General features: G+C 32.2%; 1 protein-coding gene across 1 annotated transcript in view; it reads left to right on the top strand.

Annotated features, from left to right (window-relative positions):
• Window positions 1–10,553: 10,553 nt before the first annotated feature.
• The window catches only part of LOC131851319 (cGMP-dependent protein kinase, isozyme 2 forms cD4/T1/T3A/T3B), a 120,909-nt gene continuing 109,881 nt past the window's right edge, over window positions 10,554–21,581 (top strand). Inside the window, exon 1 of the mRNA XM_059201806.1 lies at window positions 10,554–10,943. The gene's annotated coding sequence lies outside the window, so the exon portion shown is untranslated. The remainder of the gene's footprint in view (window positions 10,944–21,581) is intronic.

The raw sequence follows: 21,581 nt of genomic DNA, 5'->3' as shown, positions 1-21,581 counted from the left end.
TATATACATATAATACAACTAGAGCTACTACACAGAACCAAGTAAGTTTACATTAATTGAACAACAACTTCTAAAACTGTTAATATATGCAGTTAAGCTAATGAATGCACTTGGCCATTCCCTAAACCTCTAATGTTTGTTTAGAATTTATCAAGTTTTATACTAAAAAATTGGAGGTCTTTGGGAAGCAGCAGAAATGCTGTCATATTCTTAGTAATCATTAATGTTTTATTGATTGGAGTCTGTGTTTACCTTTTCAATGTTATTTGACGACATATTAAATTTGACGTCAATAACGGGTCATACTGACAGAGTTCTATGCTACATCATGATCAAACTTACTTAGAAACTAAATTATTTTAATTACCGTTGACGCATCCCAGTTCCTAACAACTGAATGACACTGAAACTACACAAAAAAGTGAAAATACTGTAATGTACGTCGGCCTTATTAAAGCAGTTAATAATACCACTTCATTTATACAATATAAGTATATAGCTAAGATTTGCCCTTTCTATTCCTCCGTGGTGAGAAGAGTACAGCTTTAGTTTAATCATTTAGACGTTAGTGTTGTAACGCACCGGAATCGACAGACTCTGATGATGACGTCATAAGTTTTTTTTATTAGTGTCCTATCACAGTACAATGTGTTCGTTATAATTTAGTCACTATTCACTTTGCTATCGCTATTAAATAGTAAGTACACCAGAAAGCAAACTTGACTGAAAATATATGAAACTGTAGAGGCTCAGTCGGTTTTGATATCCAATTGTAAAATTGTATATTTAAAGATTTACTAATATGTAATCAAAAATTCCTTTTTATATGGCAATAAAAGGAACTATCGTTTCTGGCGTAGTCAATTATAATAAATATAATTATATAAATGCATTTGGAGTAATAATAAAAATTCATTATATTATATATACATGTTTGATTAGTTCCATCTTAGAATAAATTTGACTACGGTTTGGCAATGCAAATTTGGAGAGAATATATGTCGCAAATAATTATATGCTACTTTGCGTGTCAATTTTCAGTCCTAAATTAGGTGCTTGACTCTAACTAAATTTCTTTTCGTAGTTTCTAGGTAGAAAATAGTTTAAAAAATTAATTCAAACTCTTCGTTGTCACTATAATTTAAGTAATTGCTTCGTATATCTAAATATCTATGACTGTGCTTGACACCTTATTGAATTTATATTATTTTGTAGAAGTAGAACAAGTTGGTAACTGATTGTTAAAGTATGTACAGTCAGCAACAAAAGTATCTAGTTGACTACATAGAACTAAATTTTAGACCTCATTCTAATGTTAGAAGGCATTGAACATTTCACTGAACTTGCGTTGCTGATTGTATAATATGTAGTATAATTTGCAGTCAATAATGCTAAGGCCAAATCCCATGGTATCAAAACCAATAAAAAAAAAGTTAATACAGACAGAGACCCCTCCTGACTTCAACATAGCTACTATAAGTAGTAACTTTGTCAACTAGTATGACGAGTACATATTTTTATTCATTTACGCATATTGTATTTTATAAAAAAACTAACAAATAAATAGATACAGAAATATATTTGTTATCCAGAGATACATCTCTATCAAAACGCTACCACACAAGCCTTAAAAGATACTGTACAACACTGTGGGATTTAGCTTTATAATAATAAATTATGTAGTAAGTAAAGTCACATTTCTCGCAGTATTATTTTTTGGTAATTCTTAAATACCTATTTTGTTGTATGACATAAACACATTTAATTTAATTTGATCAAATGGTAATTTTATTATAATTTATGAGAAAATATCGTAGCTAAAATTACCGTCTAGAATAAAGGTTCATGAATATTAGCTCACCACAATTAGTGCACTTATCATAATAACGCGTAAGTTCATATTCATAAAATCCAAATGGAATTGCCAGTTATACGTAGTTACAATTTTATATTACAAATTTTATAGAAAAATCGTCTACAATAATAGAATTAGATAAATTTAAGTAACTGAAACTAGATGCAAATATAGAATTTATAAAACAAACTCTCATAATTTTGTAGCACGAATTAATACTACTTTTCGTATAATTAAATAAACATTGATTTGTGTATTTTATCGACTCTGAGTGAGAATGATTACAGTAATATTTGTACATGTATAATTTCGGTGCAAATAATAAATAGTTTTAAGTAGAGAAAATACTCGATATTATACTTTATGTCGTGCCTTCGAACGAAAATATTTTGTAAATCCAAATAAATAGGCGTATGGGCCGGCATAAATATAATTAAGGCGCAAGAATCAATTTTATGTTTATTTGAATTAAGTAGAATTTTGTATTACTTTTAATCCTTTCTGTGTGAGTACTTGACTTACTTTTTAACTGGGATTGTATCGATTATTCTGAGAAAAACAAGTGACAATATTATCCTAGTAAAAGTATTTGAATCTCCGTTACGCTGTGAATGCTTAGTAAATTTCAACTGACAAAAATGACTTACTTATTCTTATTTATACGTATGAATAAAAGTGTATCTAATATGTACTATAACATTATGCACCTTTTGGTATGTAGTAGATAATGATTTAATATTCTCTGCGCAATAGTAATAAGTTGATTCATGCTTTGAGCGAACGTTACGGTTTCATGTTGTTCAAACCAAAATTTTGTTGTTATTGGTGCAAGTTGTACTGCGATAATTTATTTTTAAATAATAAAAAATAAAGAAAATATGTGTTTCATTAATTGATTGTTGTCAATAACACTATATAGATATAAACAAAATAACTTACCTTACATTTTTATATTCTGGTTAAAAGAGAAAAATTTTGGCAGAAATTAATTAACCGAGATAAACTTTGTCCTTAGTGCCTATCTTCCGTGCCTATCTTCAAGAATAAGGGTGATGTTCAAGACTGCAGCAATTATCGAGGAATAAAGCTTATGTCACATACTATGAAAGTGTGGGAGAAAATGATAGAGAGACGCTTGCGAGAGGAGTGTGATATTTCACAAAATCAATTCGGTTTTATGCCTGGTCGAGGCACCACGGATGCCATTTTTGCACTACGCCAGCTGTGCGAAAAATACCGGAATGTAAATAAAAATTTGCATATGGTATTTGTCGATCTCGAAAAGGCATACGACCGAATTCCCCGTCTAGTTTTGTGGTGGGCCCTAAAGAAGAAAGGTGTACCAGGGAAGTATGTAGATCTGATACGTGCCATGTACATTCGGTCTAACACATACGTCCGATCGGCGGTAGGTGCCTCCGATAAGTTCAGTGTGGCGGTAGGCTTACACCAGGGTTCGGCTCTAAGCCCTTACCTCTTCCTCATTGTAATGGATGCTCTGACATCGGACATTCAGGACGAGGTACCCTGGTGTATGCTGTTTGCCGACGATATTGTGCTTGTTGGTGAGGATGGAATCGAGGTCCAGAGTAGACTAGATAGATGGCAAGAAAAACTGGAGAGTGTTGGCTTGAAGATCAGCAGAACTAAAACTGAATACCTATTCTGCGATTTCGGCGGTCTCTCCAGTTTCAAGCCTATCTATCTAAACGGTGTAATGCTTCCGGTCTGCTCCGATTTTCGGTACCTCGGTTCAGTTATTCAGAACAATGCCGACATAGACACAGCGATGTAAGGCACAGAATTAGTGCGGGATGGATGAAATGGCGACAGGTCTCGGGAACGATATGCGACCCCCGAATGCCCTTGAAACTAAAGGGTAAAATTTATAAATCTATCATAAGACCTGTCATTTTGTATGGATCTGAATGTTGGGCCGTAAAAGGGATGGACGAAAGGCGTGTGCATGTGGCAGAAATGCGAATGTTAAGATGGATGTGTGGGGTTACCAGGAATGACAGAATAAGGAATGAGTATATACGAGGAAGTTTGAAAGTTGCGCCGGTTATAGAAAAGTTGCGAGGTAACAGATTGAGCTGGTATGGGCATGTTATGCGGAGGAATGAGGACCATGTCTTATGGAAAGTGTATAATATGAATGTGGATGGATGCAAAGGGAGGGGACGCCCTAAGAAAAGATGGATGGATTGTGTGAAAGATGATATGAATAAAAGAAGAGTATGTTTAGATATGACGATTGATAGAGATCAGTGGAAGAGAATGACATACTGCGCCGACCCCAAATAATGGGATAAAGGCAAGGCAATGAATGAATGAAAAAACTTTGTCCTTAGCGTGAGATTACCCACATAATTCAGGAACCAAGCAGCTTACTTTGTTCAATGTGTTTCAGCTGAAGGGAAAGGTATAACATAATTATTATAATAACATGTTAACATAAACAACTACATTAGTTCATAGAAAAACTGTGCTGCATTTATTTGTAGGTAGAGTATATTTAAACAAAAAGCAAAGAAATGTATATCTTCTTAAAATACCTTTTGAGATAGACATCTATGTAACAAACTAAATTAAAATTATATTTATTGATTTATGATATCGCTCATATAAATATAACAAGGCATTGAAATATGATATGGCAATTACAGGATATGGAGGCATGGCCGTCATATGATAACGTGATGCCGTGATGTTGCTGCCACATATAGGCGACGGGCATAGCTTACCATCATGTTGACCGTGATCTTATTTCTCTTTCTAATTACATAAATCCTCTATATAGAGACATAACACAGACCTCAATAATGGTAATGAGTGATATAATGTATAGACGCGACAGTTATCATTCGAATCGGCTCGATTCAATTCGAAAAGCTCGTTTTCAATTCAAGTCAAGAAAAAATTTTCTCGTCGTGCTACGAGATTGCAAGATTGTCGTATAATCGGGACATGTAGTGTTGAATTAAATAGTCATTCATGAATTTATTTGAGCACAATGTATATAGTCATTTGGAGTGTTAGCAAAGCAACATATAATAGCATTTTAATAGGTCAGTAGGATTAAAATACCGATATTAAGCATAGTTTGTGTTCTACATAAGTATATCAGGTATCGCAGTCACCCAGCCCTATATAAATACATATACATATATTATAGTTGTTCAAAGGAGAGTTAGTTAAATATAAATACAGATTTCTAAAATTTATTAAACCAAGACACTGTTGTACTTTCTATGTATATTACCTACATACTAGAACAGCTTATGGGTTTAAAGATATTGTTACTTAAAATAAACATATTATATATATATATCATAGTTAACAAAATATATAATAGCTTCTATAAATAGTTATATACTAATAAAAAAAGCTTATTTCATAATAGCTATTTTTTAAACAGAAAAATATACAGGCTGGTCGCACAAAAGTAGCCAACTGGCAGCATTTGTCTTTTTAGCAGTCATACAAGAAGTCATATAAATATTTCTTGCATAACGGAAATATTTTGTAATCTTTGTACGAGAGCTACACGTCTAATTATGTTATAAAATTCTTGCGAAATATGTAATGTTTAAGAAACTGCATTGTAAATCCAGAGGCGTTACATTTCACATCCACGTATTAATAAAATTAACGTATAAAATATATGACGTATTCTGCACATTTTTGCAGACGACCAACGGCGTAAATACCACATTAAGTTCGTATATAAATCGTCAGATATGTAGGTATTTTTCTTAATGTTTTTTTTTCATAATAATGGAATAGTATATACACCCTCTTACGCTGGCGATAATCTGATCAGTTGGCTTATTATGACACATTCAACAGAAATGAACCACGATAGTTTTCGAGGGGTTACCACGTCGAGGTCGACCTGACATGGTACACTGCTACTAATGGGTCTCCCTTTTAAATAATTCGAAATGGAAGTTCATTTCAAAGGTTACAAATATAAAACACGACAGATAGACCAAGTTAATTTTTTTATTTATAGTTTTTGAATTAAATACCTAAAAATTATTACATGTAGCGCAGTAATATTAATTTTATTAAATAAAAACACTGCTTTACCTTGATCATTCAGTATTCTGTCATAATAAAATTTTTACTAATTGAACTATCAAAAATTTTATTTTATCAGAATTATTAGTTCCAAATTATCAATAAATAATTACACTTAATATAGTTAATATGACAATATTCAAGATTAAGTATTAGCGAAGGCGACTCTACCTACAAGCAGATACGAATACGAATATTTCATGTTATAATAACAAATAAATATCCATCATAGTCACAGCATATTTACGACTAATCTGGTATAGATTTGATAGTGGGATGAATCTAGTTTAGATTGGATGATAAGAGAGAATGGGATGTAGACTCAGATGACGGTAGCAATATTTAGGTACTTTTTCCGTTACAACATGCTACTAATTCATAAATAATATGCATATGCACCAAGGTTCGAGTAAAATGCCATAATAATCGGAACGAAGATAAACACGTAATGACTATTACCGTTCCTATTCCTCGTGTTCGCTCATATTCGTGATTCACGCAAGCTGACAATAAGGTAGATATCATACATAACCATGAACTCAATGTTTCGATTATATAGCAGATTAGTCGTTTACCGTGGTTTTGCTCATGTAAAAATATTTATTAGAAGTCATTGTTACTACGGATTTCATAGGTACCTTACTTCTAGGGCAAAAAATTTTGACTTCTTTATTTTTTTATAACACAGGGGACAAACGAGCATGCGGCTCACCTGATGGTAAGTGATTACCGTCGCCCATGAGCACCCGCAACACCAGGGGAATTGCAACTACGTTGTCGGCCTTTTAAAAAGGAATAATCTTTTCTTTTCTTTTCTTGAAGGTTTATGGCGAAACGCCGATCTACAGGATCCGCCATACCAGGACTGAGATCTACCACTGACAGGTACCTGGGAATTTGGAATAAACATCTCCATTCCCTGAAGTACTACATCGGTGACAGATTCGGCTATTACATCAGGATCGTCCAGTGCGAAGCAAACTCGCCCCCATAGGTAAGATGAAAAAAAACTTCGCATCTCATCCCAATCTCCCGACATAAAATGCCAAACACGACGTCGACCAGTAGATCGCGGCAAAGAAGGACGCGTGAGAGGGACATCGCTCCGTATCAGACAATGATCAGAGGATCCCAATGGGGCTTCCACAGAGATCTGATATCCGTCCTGATGAGAAGTCAGCAGAAGGTCCAACAGTGAAGGTATATATGTCAACAACATCAGGTATTCGCGTTGACGAGGATACCAGTTGCGTTAAGCCATACGCCAAAGCAAAGCCATGAACAGATCTCCCCGCATAGTCGGTGGTACGTGAACCGAGTTATTCAGCGGCGTTGGCGTTGGGCCATGGGCGTTAAAGTCACCAAGAATCACGACCTCAGCGGAGGTAATCTGTCATCCGGAACCTACAGCTCACCATGCGAAACGCGATATCGCTTAACGCCGGTATTCTGCCGAGGTGTGGTATTTCCCGGTTCGAGCGGCCCAATCGAGCTGGACAACCACGTGTGGTCGTACAGCTTGCTCTACCGCTTTAAAAGACTGACTGACTGTAAGTTGTTCAACAAGTCGGCTGAAGTATTCATTACTTCTTCTTATATTATATACTTATTACAGATTTTATATCATATGACTATCCCCATATGGATTTGGGGGAGGAGAATTTTGAGTACTGTGGACTAATAACTTCTTTCCTAACAATGGGCCGTGTACAAAACCTTCGCGTTGCTCCCCCTGGAAACCATCGTAATAAAGTCGTGGTGATTTTGCCACGACGGGCTAACCTGACCTCATGCTCATCTTATCGCGTAAACCATTATCGCAGTCTAGTATATAATTTCAATATCATTCATTATAAAATCCCACGTTGATACTTCCATATATTTACTTAATTTGTACAAAACATATAATATATACTTAATTATAAAGAAAAGACTTGAATTTGTGTTTGCAGTGGATAAAGTCAGAAAGTACGTTAACTGATTTTTATAGAACTTTCACCAAGTATACGTAAGCTTCGCGAGGTTTTATTTAATTTGATTAAGAAATATATTCTTCTATAAATAAAATACAATACCAATGAATGAGATACTTATGAAAATGGGAATAGCAAGATAGCTAAGGAGGTTGCCACAGACTCATATATAAATATCTTTTATGTAAATAAATAGAGACATGTCCTAAAAATAAATAGAAATAGAAGCAATGTTAAAAACTCAAAGCGAATATAAATAAAGTTAATACTAAAATATTTATATAACATGCCAGTAATGTTGGTCTGACGATTTGCCTCGAATATATTTTCAAGTAGATAAACATAATAATAATGAATCTTGTATCCACTCTTCCATAAACTCGTTTAAAACAATTTAGATTCCACTACGATATTATTAGACCAGCTAGTCGGACTAGCCCGCCTACTTACCTTTAAATCTCGCCAACGCGAAATTTAGCGGATTTTTACTGGTAAATATTCGATTCTACAGAAACAGCTGAATAAGTAATGTAGTAAACAAACTAGGTATAAAGATTTTATAATACCTAATATTTACTTGCTTTTCTAATGGAAAATTCATATAAAGGGTTATCAAATTCAAATTCAAATTCAAAAATCATTTATTCATGTAGGACATTTTAGCCGCTTATGAACGTCAAATTTTTACATTATAATTTTATTTTTTTCCCTACCGTCCAGTTCGGTATATAGATCCAATTGAGAAGAACTAATATCGTAATGACTAAAATAAAAGTAATAATTTATATAAACATTAATTTACACAAAGTCTCTATCCAATTAGAGTAACGCAAATAAATCTACATAAATATTCCATAAATTTGAAATTGCAATTTTACAAAAGTTTATGAATAAACTTTTGTAAAATTACACATACGGAAACGTGAGCATGTATTTACCTATACAAGATAATATTTTATAGGTATACGTTAATGAAATACACTCTGTGTATAAGTTATTTTTAGATTTGACAAGATATTATTATACCTACTAACGAAATTATTACACGGCAGGTACACACCTTGACAATGAAATCTATTAATCTATTTTACAAAAAGATTTGTGCCTAAGAACGTAGGTACATGTTATTTAACAAACACAATGACGTGTGTAGCATAAAATAAAGATAAAAATATTTATGGAATTATTATTTTTAATTGAGTTTGGTTGAACATAGACGTATATTTTGGTCCACAAAACTAGTTACTCTAATGTGGTTTGTCACCGATAAGATTTTTACGAGTCTCACTCAGATTAACGCTAAAAATTGCAATGTGAAAAATCGGAACTTAAATTTTTATGATAACAATTTTACAATCTTTACGAAACCACGGTTATTACCATAATAATTTTTAAGATGTCAATTTAAATAAGTGCATTTGACAGTAAATAAAGAATACTTAAGCAGACATTATGTTTCGTACAGTGCCATCTAGCGTAGAATAGCAACATATCATTGATAACTTTTAGTTATGAGTCTTTTTATGTATATTGTTTCTTACTTTTTATTTTATTTAAATATATTAAAATAAAAAGTAAGAAATTTATTTAAAAAATTGGAAATTCGAATTTTTTTTTTAAATAATGGCGTTTAATAACAAATCCTGGTTAAATAAATATATTGTACCACCACGACACACCACGGACAAAACAACGTGAAGCGTTTGATATTCTCTATGCGCCGCCATTACTATTTTTTATGGTTGTTAATGGAAAAGAGCACGACGGTGCAAGGACGGTGTCCAACTGACAGTATATGTTGGTGGGGCACCAGTGGAGGATGATAAGATGAGTATGAGTTCAGGTCCTTCATGGTAAATGGCCTAGGAATTTATCACGATGGTTTCCAGGGCCTGCGTGCAGGTCAACCTGATGTGGTAAATTGTTAGCAATGGGGTTACTATTTCCCATTACTGACAGCCCCTTCCCCCTAATTCTAGACTATTATGTTGTGACAGGTTTGTTCCGCTACCTACCAGAGGAAAATTTCTCAATCTAAAATTCAGTCGTCCAATAGGTATAGATGTCTATCCTCAAGACACAAGGATCAGCAATGAGCTGCTAATTTCTTTGTTTCGTCTGTTCCAAGAGTTCAAGGGCTGCATTGGGTGTTGCCATCGACCTCGCCGTATGCTCGTTTATTGTATATTTAAAAAAATATTAATTTATTAAAATTTTACACACCCGAGCTCATACAGCCAAGTAGAAGTAGACATCCACTTGGTGTCAGTAAATTTCCGTAGTAGCTAGCTCTTATCTGATCTTATCTCAAATATGATATGGATTTGGTTAATATTATTTATATAGTAATGTTATGTTATAATATGTAAAATCCTGTACATTTATATATACACTTATATATCTAAGTAGATACAGGGTATCTTTTATGTATTTTACTACATTATTAAAAAGATAAAATGTACTTGTAATTAAAATCCAACTTTTAATTTTATTACTATTATATATCTATCTATATCCCGTCGATTGCCCATTCATTCATATTCACAATGAAGCGCGTTTTTATTTATACCATATACCGCTTATCGACTCATCTTGAGCTGTGAGCGTAAAATGTTTCTGTTAGTTTAGTTGGCATACGGGTCGCACACAAGCAACTCGTATTTATCGTTCTCGCGTCGTGCTGCCCTCTATTGGCCATCCCGCGCTGCAAGTTCTGCTTCCAGTGACCTTGGCTCATCGGGCCGCGCCGTTCATTGGCCGCGAGCAGCCAAGACGAGTTTTGCTCTTCACGTTTCAATCCCCAAATTATGCTATTTGGTAAAAGACAACACCATAACGCCAGGATATATCGCGCGTGTCCCGCCCGCGTAAGGTGGCAGTTACAACGTCACACCTGTCAAAATGACGTGACGTTACCAGCCAATCTATATAACGTTACAGTATAGTGAACATGTTATATACATTCTTATATTCATAGTGCAACTTCAAAATGACTGTCAAAATGTGGAATACGCTGTGTAATGGACTGGGTAAGTAACGTGTTTACGTTACATTGATGTATTTTAAGGTTATGTAAGTAGATGTTTTGATCGTTTGTTCGCCGGCTTGTCGAGCGGGGACATGAACGTTTGATAGCCATTTACATTACAGCAGACAAAGACGTGATCTCTGTGCGGATTCTAAAAATAGCATGCACAGTAATGGCGGTTAATCAACAGTTTACTTTACTTTAAGCTGTGCTTCGCCTACTCTGTGAGGCAGGATCATGTGTTTACTTGCCTTGCCAAAGGACTACTGTTTTTCGTGCTATTTAAACAAATGTCATTATTTACCTACAAAAACAATAATACATGAGAACCTATTTTAATCAGAAGTTTAACTTAATGCATAGCTTAGCATCTTTGATTAGGTATCAAAGATGCTAAGCTATACATTAAGTAGGTTTCTATTATATTTTTTATAATTTAAAATCTGAAGTAAATAAATTACTAATATTTAGGTATGTAGATATTAATATTCTATCTAGGACCAATATTCTGTCATGAATGTTATCTGTTTATATATTTAATTGATAACACTCTTGATAATATTTTACAAATGCAATTTTTTGCTTTGGATATTGAGTGATTCAACTCTAATGACTTCTAAAAACCTTACATTATTTCAAGGTTTCTTTATCTTAACTTTAATGTTTGTTGTAGATATCTGATAGATAATAAATACAAATTCACGAGATAATTGTAATCTGGCAAATAATAATGATTTTATAATAATAATATTGGAAGTAGGGACTTATAGCTCACTTATATCAGTGTAACTGTGAGATCGATAACTATTTGTTTTTATCTTGACGTCACTACCTAAAAATTTTGCCGAATTCAATCGCTATCGACATACATATATTATAACAGAGAAATTTAGATATAGGCTGAGTGGAACGTAGACGCTCTATATTATATTAATCTGGTAAACTTCCATTAAATAACCTATATACGTTTGTAATAGATAAATTGAGAAAATTTACATGGTAGGTATCGTAATATAAATAGATACGTCTTATATCTACTAATATTAGAGAGTACAGGATGTAGATATCACTATACATAGTTATTTAAGTCCAATCAGATATTCTTAATTAGATACCTACAACTAAAGGCTAACGTTGTAATTGCTGTATCTGATTTAAGTATTTAATATTACACTTAATTAGAATATAGATATGATGGCTTACGAAGTATCATTCGATAGATAATATTATTTAAATGTCCTATATTAGTAGGATAGCAAGGATGTTATACATAACACATTATCTAAATACCTCTTATGGGGGAAAGGGATTATTAGTAATGTGGACTAATTACCAAATTGCTAGCGGGGTACCATGTTCTATTGACGCCCACGCGGTTCCATATAAACCATAGTGTCATTTATCAAGATGGGCTTACTGAACCAGACATCATGCTCATTTTGTCAACCTCCACTGGTGCCGTGCCAGCGTAAACCGTTAGCGCAGGCGGGTGGGTCGTTCCAGTATAAACCTTTAAAATAAAGCATCTTATATTCTTAAATTAGAGTCATTCAATTTACTTACTTGGATTCCAAATTATTCAAAAAGTCGCATTATAATTTTGATATTTTACAGAACTTTTGGTATAAAAAATATCAAGGATTTGATGGCAAACACCACAGTGGCCAGTCCGTATTACAGAGCATTAAGAAACCTTAATACATCATTCATGAAAACACCCTTTGCTGTAGTCTATATAGAAAACTTAGGCACGTAGTTCCTTCTACAATCTGAGTGTATAGGTATGAGAAGAAACTCTGTTGCTGATAGCGTGCTGTGCGATGCTAGAAGATTGTTGCAGATATCATGTCAAACCATTCCATCGATTGTGTTTCCCTATAGATATTACTACATAATAGTGTTAAAAATGAGATACAATCAAATAATTAAATAACTAATGATCTCATTTCTTATTTTAATGGAATAAAATACTATAATTCTTAATCCGTCATCATCATAGTTATTATCTAAATAGTTTTACTCTGATATTCAAATTAATTTCATCAACCGTCAAATGGAATTGTTTGTGGATACGTTGGTAATAAGACGAATCGCGAATTATGATATATTTTCTTAACGATCTCAAAATAAATTCTATAAACGAAAATAGGATATATTTTATTATTCACGTCTAATTTATCATTTGTTTCTTCTTTTTTCTGAAATAGATACTAGCAATTCATTTAAATACTGATGTAATACTGGTGTTTAATTACCAAGAATGATTCGATCAGATAACACAAACACATTCTTTAGTTCCAGAAATAGCAAGTTGTTACTTAGCCGTTATACTAATAAGATAATTTCTATTTTAAGATTTATCCATCTCCTTGAAGTTCAGTCACCACATTTATTGTTTATAAATACTGTCTTGCAGGTTAACATTAAAGGTCAATGCAATGAAGATCATTGCATTGACTTTTGATATTGGATTTCAAAATAAAATATCTCCAGTCGATATCAAGGCTCAAGATTATTGAAAGGTTGTTAGATAAAAATATACCCATCCATCGGAAAACTTTTCTTGATTATTATATTGCTCATTAATTTGTCGAATATAGTGTTTAAATACGCTTCTGCCAAAGTATTGCTATGAAATGTAGTAGGTATTCTTGAAACGTATACGTATTTTTTATTGCTTGGAAATGAAGCACTTTAATTTTACTTGGAACTAGTGTAGGTCGATATTCTATATGAATAATGCAAACATGCAAAACTCGAGAAGTATTCCTTAGTCAGGACACGTGACTAGGGTAAAATGCGACGTTTCGAGGTATTGTCGTGCATTGAGTGTAAATAGCTGATTTGTATTTATTACTGCTTATTATAGCTATTTATAATACTATAATAATAAATATTGCCTACATCTTAATTTCTTACTTATCTTAATTCAGATGTATCTATACAATTTTTTATGCTTCATTACTAGCAATCGGATATCAGTTCGACCTCTACGTCATCAAGCCTACCATGGAAGTTGATTTCTGGTTTTCGCTTTCAGATGAAAGTTACTATAAAAATATGCTTATATACTGATTATAAACTGATGCTAGTACAGTCCCAACAGACGTCGTTGTGATAAAAAAAGCAACGCCACCTACTACGTTTAAATGGTTTAAACCATCCAGGAATCGATCAAAATATGCATACAATTTTTCATCAAAATCCCTGAATAGAAAAATTATATATATATATATATTAAGATGCTATGTTACATATGCAATGAATAAATACTATAATGCTATTATATTATATTAGTGGAAAATCAAATAAGACTTCCTGTCAAGTTTTAAGAGTCTTCCTCAGTAAAAAAGGAACAATGTAAATTATTTAAATATAATTAAATCTATTTATTTATATTTAAATAATTTATCTATACCTATTAAAAAACAAAATTTATCTGGAGCATCCGGATCAGCTCTGTATTTGCGATAATTTCAAAACTACTGAATACTGTTGCTATTGTTGTTGTATGCTTGTATCACAACAAGCATATAACAACAAGATGCTTATTAATCATTGTAAAATGAAATAACCAATCTTAAATATTTCATATACACTGTATAATAATGTAATAACTTTTTATACCATACAACAACGCGGCTATGCAGCATGATATCTCCAGTCTATTCGCTATTATATGCTCTACTAGCCGTGGGACACCGGAGCGGGTTGCTAGTATTCCAACAAACTAAATTATATTAGTGAAGTATTCAATACAAATTAAAATGGATACAAGAATCGTGTCTTACTTTACATATAGAAATAAATTACATATTTTTGCATCTAATACCTTTCAAACAATGGCTGTTTCGTCACGAATTTGAAATTTGTAATTTTCCATTCAAATACATGCGAATTCAAAGCTCGAGTTCATAATGTCTGTTTCCAAAAATATCTTCAGCACATACAATGATTGTCTCCTTGACTGTTTTTTATATACCTACTAGTTAATATAGGTTACATTTATGTAATTATTCCTACATTAACTCGACTGTGGATGTAGTGGGAATGCACACAGATGTTCGTTATTAGATGGGATATATGGCTCTACACAACAGACACTTTATGTCACTAATTATTCTGTGTACCTAAGATAAAATCCTAAAACAGAGGGGGGTAAAGTAGTGAATATTTTTCTTAAGGATGTCTTACGGGATCTTAATCATAATTGAACCATCATCGACATGGACTAGTCATAGATCTCTCTTCATAGAATTTTAGTATTAATACTACGTCGATCAGGTGTTTCTGTATAAGGATATTTCCAGTATTCTTTCTCTTGAACGTGTTTGATTTGATGAGTAAAAAAGTAAAGTAAGAGAAAAATAGATTGGTAAGATTATACATTTCATTTTAGATTTAATGCATTTTCTTATATTATATTATTACATGCAGGTACAGTATATATTATATTAATCTTTCCTAGGCCCCGACTTTGTACCTGTAGTATTCAGAATAATGGTTTATAAGGTATGTTTGTAAATTAATAAAAAAAGAAGTGAAGCAACAGTACATTAGTGAAAACCGCACCTAAATCCATTACGCTGTTTTTGAGGTTAATGTTCATAAGCATAGGGAAAGAGACAAAATTTTAATAATCATTGTTTTGGTTTCTGTTACTTGATAGAGTCCCTCAAAAACTGTTTGTCTCATGTATCCATATTGGTATCTTCCATGTCCAAACAGCGATCAGTTTCATTTTTAATATATTCATAGATTATAATACAATACTTGTATGTTATAATATGTAATGAATCTCGGCATCTCTTTGTCCCTAATCCATCATCAATACAAGTAAATTGTTAAAAAGCCATTTTTTTATTCTTATCTACCTGGCTTTTATTTCTCTGCCTGATTCTTTACCTGAACACATACAAAAACATATAAAAACCACTAAACTTAAAAAAAACATCTTTCTTGTTAATTTTAAAACTAACAATAGAAAGTTTGGTAAAGAGATTATATTTCTATACTCTTTGGAGGATATGAATCTGACTGTTAAATATATTTCAATTATGATATATTAACCACAATAATAATTATGTATGGAAAACAAACAAGGAAACCGTGAATCTATAAATAAGTTCTAAAATTAGAGTAACTTGTTGTGAAGCACTTATAGTATAATAAATATTTATAGTTTGTTGTACTCATATGAAATAATAATAACATGAAAACATATGTAATAATAGATAGTACTTGTTGGCATGGTCAATGGCCATCTTAGTTACATATACGGCAGAACTTATTTATTTTTGTGGCACATACGGTCGCTTTATTGAAATCTTCCACGCAATTAGACCTGCCTGTATAATTGCGTAAATGACACATTCAGTTGATTAAACCCATTTAAAATAAAGTTTCTAAAAACAGTCTGTTCACATTATTCATAAAAAAAGAAGTAAACTTCACTAGTCTTTTGTCATTTTAAGGAAAATTAAAAGGTGTAACTTCTTCCAATGTCACACTGTTTTTATTAGATATTTCCAGTTTTTATAAGGAAAATGTCTAAAAAGGTATTAAACCGTTAAATGAAATCATTAATAAATAATAAAGTTAACGTAATAAAACGTAGGGTTAAACCCAATTCTAAAATTTTGTGATTTTACATTAGGATAGGTAAACATAGATTATTTTAAAATCTATTGAATATTGTTATAATGAAGTACATCTGTACTGTTTTTCATACCAAGTGACTCATAGCTTGTTTGTTCCTCTAGGTTCTTACATGAAATTGCATAACTCAAGGAGTTATTTAATAATTCCATAAGTTGACAAAGTTAAATCTGACAGCTTGGAGTGCCTTCTATACTCCACCATTGTCGTCCGTTGCAAGTTGTAAAGCCAGCTATTCTAATGCCGATACTAGCTAGGGCCCACAGCTTTTTTTTTTTATTTCGGCCAACAGCATTAGAACAGTTTAAAAGAAAGAGTCTCTTACTTTCTTACTTAATGTTCAGGGGATTAAATGTATTCTTATTCTGTCATCTCCTGGGGACCTATTTAATACCAGAAAAAGAAAAGTGGAATAAAAAAACCGAGAAGAGATAGTTAACAAATATTACAAATTTTGACAACCTCGGTGGTTTAGCGCTCTAGCACACCGCTTTACCGATGATCGCGGGTTCGATTCCTTGCACTGCACAAACATTTGTATTCATGACTATGATTGTTTGTATCGGTCTGGGTGTTTTCTATGTATAATATGTAGGTATTTACGAAAAAAAAATTATCTATGTATTTATATCAGTTTTCTAGTACCCATAAAACAAGCTTTAGCTAGCTTAACTTGGGTCCAGATGGCGCTGTGTGAATTGTTCTGACATAATAATAATAATTATTATTATTACGTGTTTTAAAACCAAATATTACAGTTTTTTTATATAACATTTACTTTTTATTTCAAAACTAAGTTTTATACATTCCTCGTTCACACAAGTGTATGCAATGTATGTGACATGTATTTAAAGCCAGGTGTCCGTGGGTAGAATTACGTAGTAAGTACACTATGCAAGAAATCGTTAAAATACTACGCGTGTTCGAGTTATCTTAACCACACCCTTAACCGTGACCAAGAGATTTGTGATAACTGATTAATCTATAGCATGAGACGTGCGTAAATTAAATCATCCTTTTATAAGAATAAAAAACAATATAATATATATTACTCTAAGAAATAAAAATAGGTATGTCGCTACCTATAATCATGCGGATGAAGCAACACGGTTAATTGATACCGGATACAGTACAATGACAGTAACAATAAACGAGTGAATGTGACAAAGTTAAAACAACCTACTGTTAAATTTCGCATGTTTTTGAGAGTGTATTATCGTATATTTATTTTATACTGTCCTTATTTAGTTTATAACAACCACAAAAGTGACGTTACACCTTAATAAAATCGTTTTCGCTTAAGATAAAAATAGCAACCGTAAATTTTTATATGAACTGTTTCAACAATATTTTATGCTTTCATAGTTAAATATATATACCTAGAAACTAACTGTATTCTTAAGGATATTTTATATTCCTTGAAAGAAATTACAATACGCACATCACTAGTAATTATTCTATTCACGTTCATTCTGCGTGGCAACTAAAACTCACTTTGGTTTAAGGTATTTAAATATTTAGATCTGACAAGACTTAAATAACACGTTATTTTACTGCATCGTAAATATGTAGTATAGCTACCCATTTAACCATTACCCATTTTTTCTCATAAGTTTGCATAGTTTGAAATCAAATATTATTTCCGTCAACTGAACATCTTACGACATGGACAGGTGTTTATGGGTGTTAGGTACATCCAAGGTAAGTAAGGTAAGGTTTTCTAGGGTAAGTTAAATTAATTTATCATATAACTATATTACACGTATTACATTAGGAAGTGAAATATTACATTTTATTTTTAGATGAACTTCTTACACGCCGGCAAATGTCTTGTTGTTCAAACAGTTTATGCTTTCAGACGCATTGCGTTAATCGATGTTCATGTAAACACCATAAAGTATATTTGCGGCACATCTTTAATAATAAGCTAATTGGGTAATAGGTAAACATAAAATAAATTTTCATTTCTCCTTATTTATAAAAACTTAATATACCTATTTTAGTTATTGGACTCCTTGATTATTGTTTTTATTCAGAAAGAATATGATAATAGATAGATAGAATAATAGAAAAGAGTAAAATAGGTTATGATATGATATGTTACCATAAATTCTTATAATATTTTTTTTTAATTGTTATGTGTATATAGCAAGAGCTCCACCGACAAGAGCGTAGCTCTTAAATTATGAATGAATGAATGTGTATATGAGTATATCAGTGATTGTCAATAGAGATTTTCTTTCTTTCTTTATATAATAATAATAATCCAACAAACCTTATTCAAGCATAATCCTTACGTGGCACTGAATAAATATCTACGTAATAATATTTTATAGTACCCCCATACTCGCCCGCATCATAAACTTGTCAATAACGTAAAAAGATTCTACCTCGGAATTACATTAGGAAAGTTTTATAAAAAATAACCGTAACTTCGTATGTCATCACTAATCACTTCTCGTAACACGTGCAAATTATGGCAATTTGCCAATAAACTAATATTATTGGTTGCTTTTGGCTGTTGGACTGTCTTCCGTTGGGGCTATAAATCTATATTATTTAGCGCCAGCTACGGAACTAAATTAGTCTGTGGTAATAATTTAAAGATACTCTAATTAAATTGTATCCATATATTTTACAATGAGTAATAGTAGTTAATTAAAAAAATATTCCACATACAAATCTCCTTCAATCTTAACGAAACTAGTATGGGCTTAAAACCTTTCGTTAAATTAAAGTAAGTAGCTACCATTAAAATCGGTTTAGAAATGAAAATTATGTATAGACAATCAGTTTTATTAAAAAATACGATTCGTATTATTATTAATTTCGCTACTGTAGGTAAACTCTGAATACCGTAAATTATTCCCTGTTCAATTATCATACCTGGATACAAACTCATTCTATGGTAGTATAGACTAGAATACATTATATTAGCTTTGTATAACCTTATTTGAATGAATAAAATGTAGAGTGATTACCAAGCTATACTAAAATCACTTGTTACTAGACAAGAAATAGAAATATAATATATTTTTAAATCGGTAAAATATTTCTTTAAATTTTCTTTTACAGACTAATAATCGAATATTTATTCCTTACGACATTAGTTCAACTTGAAAGTATAATTAAGAAAAGTGGTATTATTCTAATATATAACACTTTTCTTGACTGTAAATACATATAGTACTTATATTATAACATTGCGATTGCCTCTTACTAGTATGTCGTGGATCAACCTAGAGAATATCGCATTATAATTGAAATCAAAAACATCATTAAACCTAACTAAATTAACAACCTAATGATTATAATGTTTTGTGAACTTTTTCGGCAGCTTAAGAAGTCCAAATGTATGTACATATGAACTTTCTAGGTTGCCGAAAAAGTTAAAAAAAAGTATATTTTATACATAGGAGATAAAAGAGCTTGCAGCTCACCTGATGGTGATTACCGCCGCCCATGAGCAACACCAGGGTAATTATAAGTTTATTTACATATAAACTTCTCAATAACAAGTCGCAGTTCAAGATGGTTCAAAGAATTATTCATGTATATAGACATGATTTGCACAGCTGTTTATTCTCATCAAAATATTTTGTTTGTTTATTTACTTGTTAACCTCTGGTTAGAAGCTAGCCGCAAGGTTCTAATCCCAGTTTTTTTTTTGTGGATAATAATGGAATGGTGCACCCGCCTTCGCTAACGGTTTACGCTGGCGGGGCACCAGTGGAGGATGATAAGATGAGCATGAGGTCAGGTCAGTTAGCCCATCATGACAAATTCACCAAGAACTTATCACGATGGTTTCCAGGGGGGACCGCGTGGAGGTCAACCTGACATGGTACATTGCTAGCAATGAGATCAACAGTCCACATTACTAACAATCCCCTTCCCCCTTCTAATCCCAGTTTTAGGTAGTTGATATTGGGAAGAATTCCCATTTTTCATACTAAATTTATTTTCGGGATGGGGTCGTTCCGCAGAAGTGTGGTTAATAAGTAAAATCTAGAAGAATTGCGCAGACATCTGTAAGGAATCTCGGTCTTTGCAATACCATATTCTACAAACCACCGGCATTTTACCAGTACATGAGCAGTTATGTCTTATGCTCTTATATGTATATATCTTATTAGTATATGTGGCTATATTAAATTAAAGAAATGTTTATTTAGTCATTGCTGATTAATTTTAATCACGTAAACTGTATATATATTTTTTAATTCTCTTGCAGTGTCGTTTAGTTTGAATTGTCGCTGCCTTTGTTGTTATATTTTGTAATTTGGGACTTATATTATAATACATTTTTTTATGATTTCTAGTACTTAGAGTTAGGATTTAATTTATGTAATTACATATAGCCAAGCTGTTACGATGAAGGTAACATAGTTAGGTATATGGCAAAGTTATAGGGGCATCGCAACTTTACATTAATTTTGTCTTAATTTTATCATGTAAACACTGTATAGATTTTTTCCATCAATATATTCTATAAAATCTATGATATATACTGCACAACTTGGCGGTGGATTGAAATAAGATCCAAAATATGTTGCTCTGTGAATAACGGGCCATATTAACAATGTTCCGTTATGCTGACAACGATTTATGTATTCTATGACTTGAAACCTCAATCGTAGCAATTTTACTAGTCCCTCGTTCGATTTCAAAGTTTGATGATGTATATATACGTATGTTTGTAATTTGACACCAGGTAAAGAAGATACCTAGGGCATGTTTTGCTACAAACGATAGGTATACCTAACACAGCTGCAACAGGTGTGTTGGCCAAGTGACCTTCATTAAAAGCAATGTTTAAGACATTGCTTTTAGCCAACTCTTAACCAAATAATATTCGGTTTATAAACGCATTTTGTCGGTAAATCTAGCTGTGAGTATATCTTTGTTCGACAATATGGCAAAAGTATCCAAAGTTTAAATTAGAACCAATGCTTATATTGCCATAAATTAAGTTCTTTCA

This window comes from Achroia grisella, unplaced genomic scaffold (genome assembly GCF_030625045.1).
Source record: "Achroia grisella isolate CSIRO2021 unplaced genomic scaffold, CSIRO_AGI_Agris_v1 utg782, whole genome shotgun sequence".
In the NCBI taxonomy this organism is placed as follows: domain Eukaryota; kingdom Metazoa; phylum Arthropoda; class Insecta; order Lepidoptera; family Pyralidae; genus Achroia; species Achroia grisella.
The sequence above is the reverse complement of the archived record's forward strand: the minus strand, read 5'-3'. Positions and strand labels throughout refer to the sequence as shown.